Raw genomic sequence first — 8079 nt, 5'->3', positions numbered from 1 at the left:
AGCAGTATAAATGTGCTTAATCAGACGCGAAGCCATCATAGCCCTGGATCTCATCCAAGGCCTGTTGTCCTATTCCCAGGCTACTGCCTATGGTTGCCCATGGCCCTGGGCCTCTACAGTCAGTAAGTGGCAAAAGCAGCCAGACATGTGCCCTTCCCTTTAGGGAAGCAAGGTCCCTGGGCTCTGGGTAGGTCTGGAGGTGCCATCCTAGATTCAGGTACTAGAGCCAGAAACCTTAGAAGTCTACTGCTGTTCTATTTTACTGCAACTGAGCTGCCACTCAGATTATAAGACAGTTTTTTTTCCATTTTTCCCTCCCCTTGCCAAAGGCAGAAGGGTGTCTTCCTGTAGCCACCACCACTCCAGACCATGAGGAGTACTGCCAGACTACCGCCAGTATTTCCTTAGGCCCAAGGACTCCTCAGTCAGCTTGTGGTGAATGCTGCCTGGCTTGGCACTCACCCTTCAGTGAAGTGGGCTCCCCTCTGACCCAGGGCAGGTCCAGAAATGCCATTCAATCGTCAAGTCCTGGAGTCAGGGGCCCCAAGGACTTGCCTGGGGCTCTAGCCCTTGTGGCCATGTTGATGCTTGAAGCCAACAAGTCTCAGAAGCTCACCAAAAGACCTTAATGTAGTACCTGGGTATCTGTGATACTTATTCAGGGCCCAACGGCTTTTCAGTTAGCAGGAGATGAATGCTGCCAGACTGGGTCCTTTTCTTTAAGGCAGCAGTTTCCTTTCTGGCCCAGAATATGTCTATAAACTTCTGGTACCCAGGGCCTGGAACAGGGGCCTCACAACTCTGAGCACTGCCTTATCCTGCTGTGTCTGAAACAGTACCCAAGGCGTAAGACAAACTCTTCCCTTTTCCCTATCCCCTTCCTTCCCCTCTCCTCAAGTGGAAGGAAGGGGTCTTTTTTGGAGCCATGAGCTTTGCAGTCTGGGGTTAGTGGAGAGATGATACTAGCACTCTCTTGGCTGCCTTAGGTGGTACTTTAGTAAACAGAGTGCCCTGCAGCCCCCAAGTCCACTATCTCCGGGCCCCGTTCAGCACTAAGACTTACCTAAAGGTTGCAGTCCTTATGGCCTAGACTGCTTTTCCAGTTTAACAGGAGACGTCTGGGATATGAGGAGCCCCTCTTCCCGGCCGCCCCACCGTCTGGGAAGTGTGGAGCGCCTCTGCCCAGGTGCCCACTGTCTCGGAAGTGAGGAGCGTCTCTGCCCGGCTGCCCACCATCTTGCAAATGAGGAGTGCCTGTGCACGGCCGCCGCCCATCTGGAACGTGAGGAGCGCCTCTACCCAGGTGCCCTCCTGTCTGGCAAGTGAAGAGCGCCGCTCCCCGGCTGCCCCACTGTCTGGGTATTGAGGAGCACCTCTGCCCGGCCACCCTATCTGGGAAGTGAAGAGCGCCTCTGCCTGGCCGCCCCACCATCTGGGAAGTGAGGAAGGCCTCTGCCCCGCCGCTGTGCAACCTTCCAAGTATGAAGTGACAGCTTTGTGTGTGATCTTTTCTGTCTTCCCCAAATTTGCATTTTCGACATTAACGTTTACTTCTTAATTTAAAAAAAAAAAAAAAAATTTACCGGGAGATACAGCGCACTTTGGCCCTCAGTGGCAAGGTCTGCAGAAACTCAATTTTGGACCACTGGGCTCAGAATTTCCCTCTGGCTAGGGCTGGTTTAAATACTTCCCCCATGGGCAGGCATCAGCCGAGTTTGGTATGGTTTTCCTTTCTGCTCTAACACGACAGCACTGAGTTCAGATTGCTGTGTTTTCCCTACCTCAGTGCCCAGAGATGCTCTCCACACCACAGCACTGCTGCTAGGGTTACAGAAGGGAGGCATCAGTGGTTCAGGACTGTTTTGTCTCTGTTCAATGTCTCTTTCAGTGCTATAAAGTAAAACCCAGGTACTCTAAGTGCTCACCTGATTTTTGGTTCTTATGAAGGAATTTTTTTTTCTGTATAAATAGTTGTTAAATTGATGTCTTTGTGGGGAGAAGATTGGTGAAGCCTTCTAATAATTTTTAAGAAATTTGATGTTTCAGGCTGGATGTGGTGGCTCACGCCTTTAATTCCAGCACTTTGGGAGGCTGAGGCAGGCGGATAACCTGAGGTCGGAAGTTCAAGACCAGACTGACCAACATGGAGAAACCCTGTATCTACTAAAAAAAAAAAAAAAAAAAAAAAAAGGAAAAAAAAATAGCTGGGTGTGGTGGTGCATGCCTGTAATCCCAGTTGCTTGGGAGGCTGAGGCAGGAGAATCGCTTGAACCCGGGAGATGGAGGTTGCAGTGAGCCAAGATCACACCATTGCACTCCAACCTGGGCAATAAGAGTGAAACTCCATCTCAAAAAAAAAAAAAAGAAAGAAAGAAAAAGAAAAAGATATTTGATGTTTCAAATTGTTGCTGAGGAAGTGGAATAACTTACTTTTATTTACTGCCAATTCAAATGTAAACAATTACAATCCTTTGTAAAATCATTTGATGTTACCCACTTTGAAGATTCATGATTCAGTATTTCAACTATTTGGTACGTATAATACACAAATCCTTGTAATTTTTGACCAAGAAACATTTATCTGAATGCTTATAGCACGTGATAACAAATTACAACTCAAATGTACAAGACTAGAATACATGTGTCCATACTATAAATATCATGCAGCAGTGATAATGAATGTACAGAAGCTATGCACATCAAGAAGAATGAATCAAAACAATGTTGAGCAGAAGATAAGTAAGCCATAGTAAAATACAACAAATATAATTCCATTTAATCAAGGTAAGAAACCATAGGGCTACATGTATTTATTGTAAAACTACATGGAAAATAAGGGATGACTAACATAATCTCTCATGTGGAGGAAGGATAGTGATATAAGTGAAAGTAGCATATAGATAAAAAAGAAACATCAGGTTGTATTTTATTTATTTTATATCAGAGAATATCAAAGAAAAGTTTATGAGTTACACAAATATGTTGCAGCTGCACATAGGAAAAAATGGGGTGCTACTGAAGAAAAGTCATAAATATACTGATGATATTTTATTTCTTAAGCTGTGATATGGTTTGGCTATTTCCCCACCCAAATATAATCTTGAATTTCCTTGTGTTGTGTGAGGTACCCGATAGGAAGTAATTGAATCATGGAGACAGGTCTTTCTCTTGTTGTTCTCATAATAGTGAACAAGTCTCATGAGATCTGTTGGTTTTAAAAAGGAGTGGTTTTCCTGCACAAGCTCTCTTTGCCTGCCACCATTCAGGAAAGATGTGACTTGTTCCTCCTTGCCTTCTGCCATGATTGTGAGGCCTCTCCAACCATATGGAACTGTAAATCCAATTAAACCTCTTTCTTTCGTAAATTGCCCAGTCTCAGGTATGTCTTTATCAGCATCATGAAAATGGTCTAATACAAGCTGAGTCATGAAAATTTGTCTATTTAGTTTATTATTTTATAATAAAATATATATAATATATAATATTCATGTTATTAGAATATATGATACAATACAATATGTGTAATAAAAATATACATGTACCTCTATGGTATAATTGGCAAACATATATATACTTAATAGCTGATATAGGGATCAGCTATAGCATTTTTATTCAGAAATTTTTTTTGTTTCTACCATAATTTGTGAATAAAATTTCCCCCTATTGTTTGTTTTCTCAATGTATTCCCCTCATGTTTAAATATTCAGTGTCAAACACACTTGCATGTTTTTAACATTGGTTTTATAACCAATGGCCATTTCTTCATGTCTCAAAATGTAAATATTACATGCAAGTAATTATTTTTCCTCAATATTGACCCCCATACATGAAAAAATTAGTTTAACATTTGTCTAAAGTGTCTTGAAATGAAAAAAATTAGGGAATGGATTGAGGACAATGTGGCTGTAATTAATCATTTCTGTCTTGTGTTAAACCTAATAAAATTCACACTCATATATAAAGTATTAAAAAATAAATTCAAATGTATATATGGTTAAAACTAAAAGAATGTTATAGTTACAAACATTAAAATCTGATATATTGACCCTCATGTGTCTATGTATATTGAATTGAAATAAAACATTTGAATCTGGAACAGAGTGTTTGAAATTTAAAAAGGAAGCATTGCCATTTTGGTGAAGGACCACATAAGTAATACACATATTGTGTATCATGAATTCATGAAAAAAAAGTTAGAATCCCATTGAAGAGAGTAGACTTTTTTTTAACAGCAGGATGCAAGGCCCTTCCTATGTGGAGACAATGAACGGAGATAGACGCCTAAAGCTGCAAAATCCTTGTTGAAAGCTAAACTAGAGTAAAACTAAATCCACAGAGGGAGACCACAGGAGGGACCACATCTCACACAACGAGTAGGTGAAAAGTTGGGGAAAACAAAATAAAACTTAGAAAATTGACAACCACAAACCACATGTGAGTTTGTGACCCAAATACAAAATAACCTCAGATCCAACAACCTTGGAAGCAAGCAGTTGTTTTAAAATGTTTGTCTTGTTTGTTAGTAAGCCAGGTACCTAGTCAACCAAACAAAAGCCCTCCTAGAGGACTTCTTTCTTCCAAGAACTGCCACAGGTAAAGTCTGATCACACATGATCTCCGAATAAAGCATCTCAAGGAGCGTGGGGAAAACAAGAACCTAGAATGGAGAGCTGGCAGAAACAATCCTCATATAAATAAGTATGGAATCATCAAGTTCAGAATATAATACATGTAAGTGTGCAAACCCACAAACATTAGAGACACTCAGTTGGGTGCCAACATAAGTGCCTTAGAGAAGAATGATTATAGCACCAAAAAATATATAATTTGAAATGTGTCTCAGAGTGGAGTGATGACTTACAGTAGAGCAGTTTGCTTTTGATGTGCAATCCTATGTACCTTTCTTCACTCAATACTTCTCATTCCTTCCCATGATACCCTCTCCTCAGTCTGATTTTGGGAAAGCGTTGATACAAAGAAACCTTGGGAATTGTGCATAGTATGTCAATAATTTTACTTCAGAATGCCTCTAATATTTTACACAAAAATCTCTTTCCTTACTGGCTAATAACTGAACATTAAGTTCAGGAAAGCGTATGATTTGGACTAACAGAGTCTAAGTATTTTAATAAATGTTGTGTTCATAATTGAGCTAAGAGTTTTGTTCTATCAGTATTATCAAAAGGGGTCTAAATGTTATTATTCCCACTTGCATTTCTGGAACAAATAAACTGAACAAAGCTATGGTCAAAAATGAGTATTTTGGAAATCATCTGATATATGGCCTGAGATATCATTCCCAGGTGTAAATTCCAGAAACATTCTTTAGGAAAATATTTTTATATCTCAAACAGAAATGGACTCCAGCATCCAGTTGTTTGAAGAAGATGATATAATATGCTGTAATCAACACATTAAAGGGTTAGCTCAACTAGGAATAAGGAGACCTCTTTACAGTTTTAAAATTAGAAAGCCACAAATAGACATTTGATTTTCTCTCTCACCTAAATGTTAGTGGGAAAGTTTTAGGTTACTCGCAAGGTATTATTTTTCAAGATCTAAGTTTTAATTTATGTTTACATTTTCAATTTTAATGCATTATTATTATTAGAGATAGCTATCAGAGATTATTAAGTTTCCCTTGGGTAATTTGATGTTTTTTTCTGATATTCATTAGTATCTCTCCCTATTTCTATTTTTATCTCTATACCTTCCTTTTAATGCCGTAATCTTTGCCCCTTAAAGTCCTTATATTTTTGCAGTCTCCTTGCTTTGTGCGTGTATTTGTGTATATCACCTGTGGTTGTGTGTGGTTGTCTAGGTGTGTATCTGCTTTTGTGTGTAGGCATTATGCACATATTTTTGTCTTTGTGTGGCTTGCATGTGTATATTTGTGTGCTCTATAGATCTGTGTGCATACGTGTTACCTGTGAAATGTGTTTGTATGTGCATACATAGACACTGGACCGTGGAGTGTGTGACTATGTATCTCGTCTGTTTGTATATGTATGTGCACTTTTGTGTATGTGAGTTTCTGTACGCCTGTGAAATGTGTTTGTATGTGCATACATAGACACTGGACTATGGAGTGTGTGACTATGTATCTCGTCTGTTTGTATATGTATGTGCAGTTTTGTGTATGTGAGTTTCTGTATAAGTGTGTATGTTCATGTGTATATACATGCATGTGTGTTTATGAATATGTGCCACATGTGTGCCAGTGTATATTTGCCTATGCTTGTATACGTACTTCCTTTCAGTTTTATGTTCTTGCTTGATTTTATGTTGTTGGTATTGAGCATATGTCTCAACTTTTAATTTGGCAACATTGCTTTTGTATAATATCTAATAATTTCTATTGCAGATATGTCCTTTCTTGTGAAGGCTAACTCTACTTTCTCAGGAGAAACAATTCTTTTAATCTTTTTGAAGATATGAATCACATATTTTCTATGTTCCTGTCCTGCTCTAAACGATAAATCCTGTTTGAAGGGAGTTATTTCCTCAGTGCAAGAGCTGTACTCCTAAAGGGTAATCTTCACATTTATTTCAACAGATCATTCATTTGTTTTTGCTTGTTTGTTTGTTTTCCCAGTTTTACTACTCAGGCTTTCTGCCTGTTATGTGGTTTTCTCTGCTATGGTAAAAGATCACCAAAGTGTTAATTTTTTTTCTGTCTCCTTAATGGACTCTTTGTGACACTCTCAATTCGTTGATGTTAGCAGAATTGTACTCCATTACTCACTAATCCCTTCTCACTATGTTGCTATGTCACTTGAAAACAGTGTGAGTTTGCTTCCTGATTGTCTTTAGTTCAATTTTATTTAATTTTAAGTAGAAATTTAATAAAAATTTTGTCTGCCATTTTTTAAAATAAGGATTAAAAATTAGAAAGAATTGCAAACCTTTGTGGCTATTTTGTTCTTACAAATGACTCGTATACTAGAAAATAAAAGGAATTTCACTTAAAAAAATAGGGAGATAAAAATCGTTTTGATAGAGAGAGGACCAAATCTATATTTCATATAATCATGACTTGAAAATACCATCATGCTGTATTTGGGAAAGTTATTCTTTGTTTAATTGTGGTACAAATGATCACATAATGTTTTTTACTTGAGGTATGAAAGACCTTTCACGTTACTGTTATCCACTGTCTCAATTCTACTTCCTGAAAATCTCTGGCTTCTTCCCGGTACATTGTGTATGTCTTTAGTATGTGTCTGTCTATATTTGTCTTCTGACTATTTTTTGTCAACAATATCACATTTTGCTTCCATATGTGTTTCTGAAACTGTGGCATGCTATAGTCAATTCAGTAATTATGTTAATGGAGACTACGGATTAAACACAAGGAATATCATGAAAGTTCCTACAGAAAAGTGAAAAAGCTTACTTATCAATAATTTTGTAAACCAAAGGAGAGAATCAATCTAAGACGTGAGTCAAATTAAAACAGATGTTTAGAAATACTGTGTCAATTACTTAACTGACAGGATTAGAAAAGCAAGGGTGGAGAAAAGGGTTATCTTCAATTTGACATGTTAAAGAGTTTCGAATACTAGTCATACACTCAACCAAACTGGTTTAGGGGACAGCTGCACAAAGGCTAAACTGATATTCAGTAGAAATGATCAGATTAAATACAGTTTTCAACTGCTGTGATTGTTAAATACTTTTTTCTTTTACCTCTCTATAGCTTTCAATAGACCTTAAAAATTGTAAAGCAAGATGACTGTCCAAGGAACAATTTATAACATAAGGAATCTAGCATTTGGCCTTGTTGAGAAGTGCAAAACTGCAAAATATTCCACCAAGGTATTACAACAATGCTAAGGCTGATTGACCATTTGTACCAGGGGCAATATCTGAAGATATTTTTGATTTTCACAACAGTAGAGTGGCTCCAGTCTAGTGAGTAGAAGCCAGAAATGCTGCAAAATATTTTACAATGCACAGGGTAGCCCACACAACAAAGCGTTATGCAATCTAAAATTTTTCAACTGCTGTTGTTGAGAAATTTTTAGCTATAGTGGTTTAGAAATGACAAAATCAAAGAAAAAGAAGAGGGAGTAGAAG

This window comes from Pongo pygmaeus, chromosome 14 (assembly GCF_028885625.2).
Source record: "Pongo pygmaeus isolate AG05252 chromosome 14, NHGRI_mPonPyg2-v2.0_pri, whole genome shotgun sequence".
Classification (NCBI taxonomy): Eukaryota; Metazoa; Chordata; class Mammalia; order Primates; family Hominidae; genus Pongo; species Pongo pygmaeus.
Note: the sequence above shows the minus strand (reverse complement) of the source record.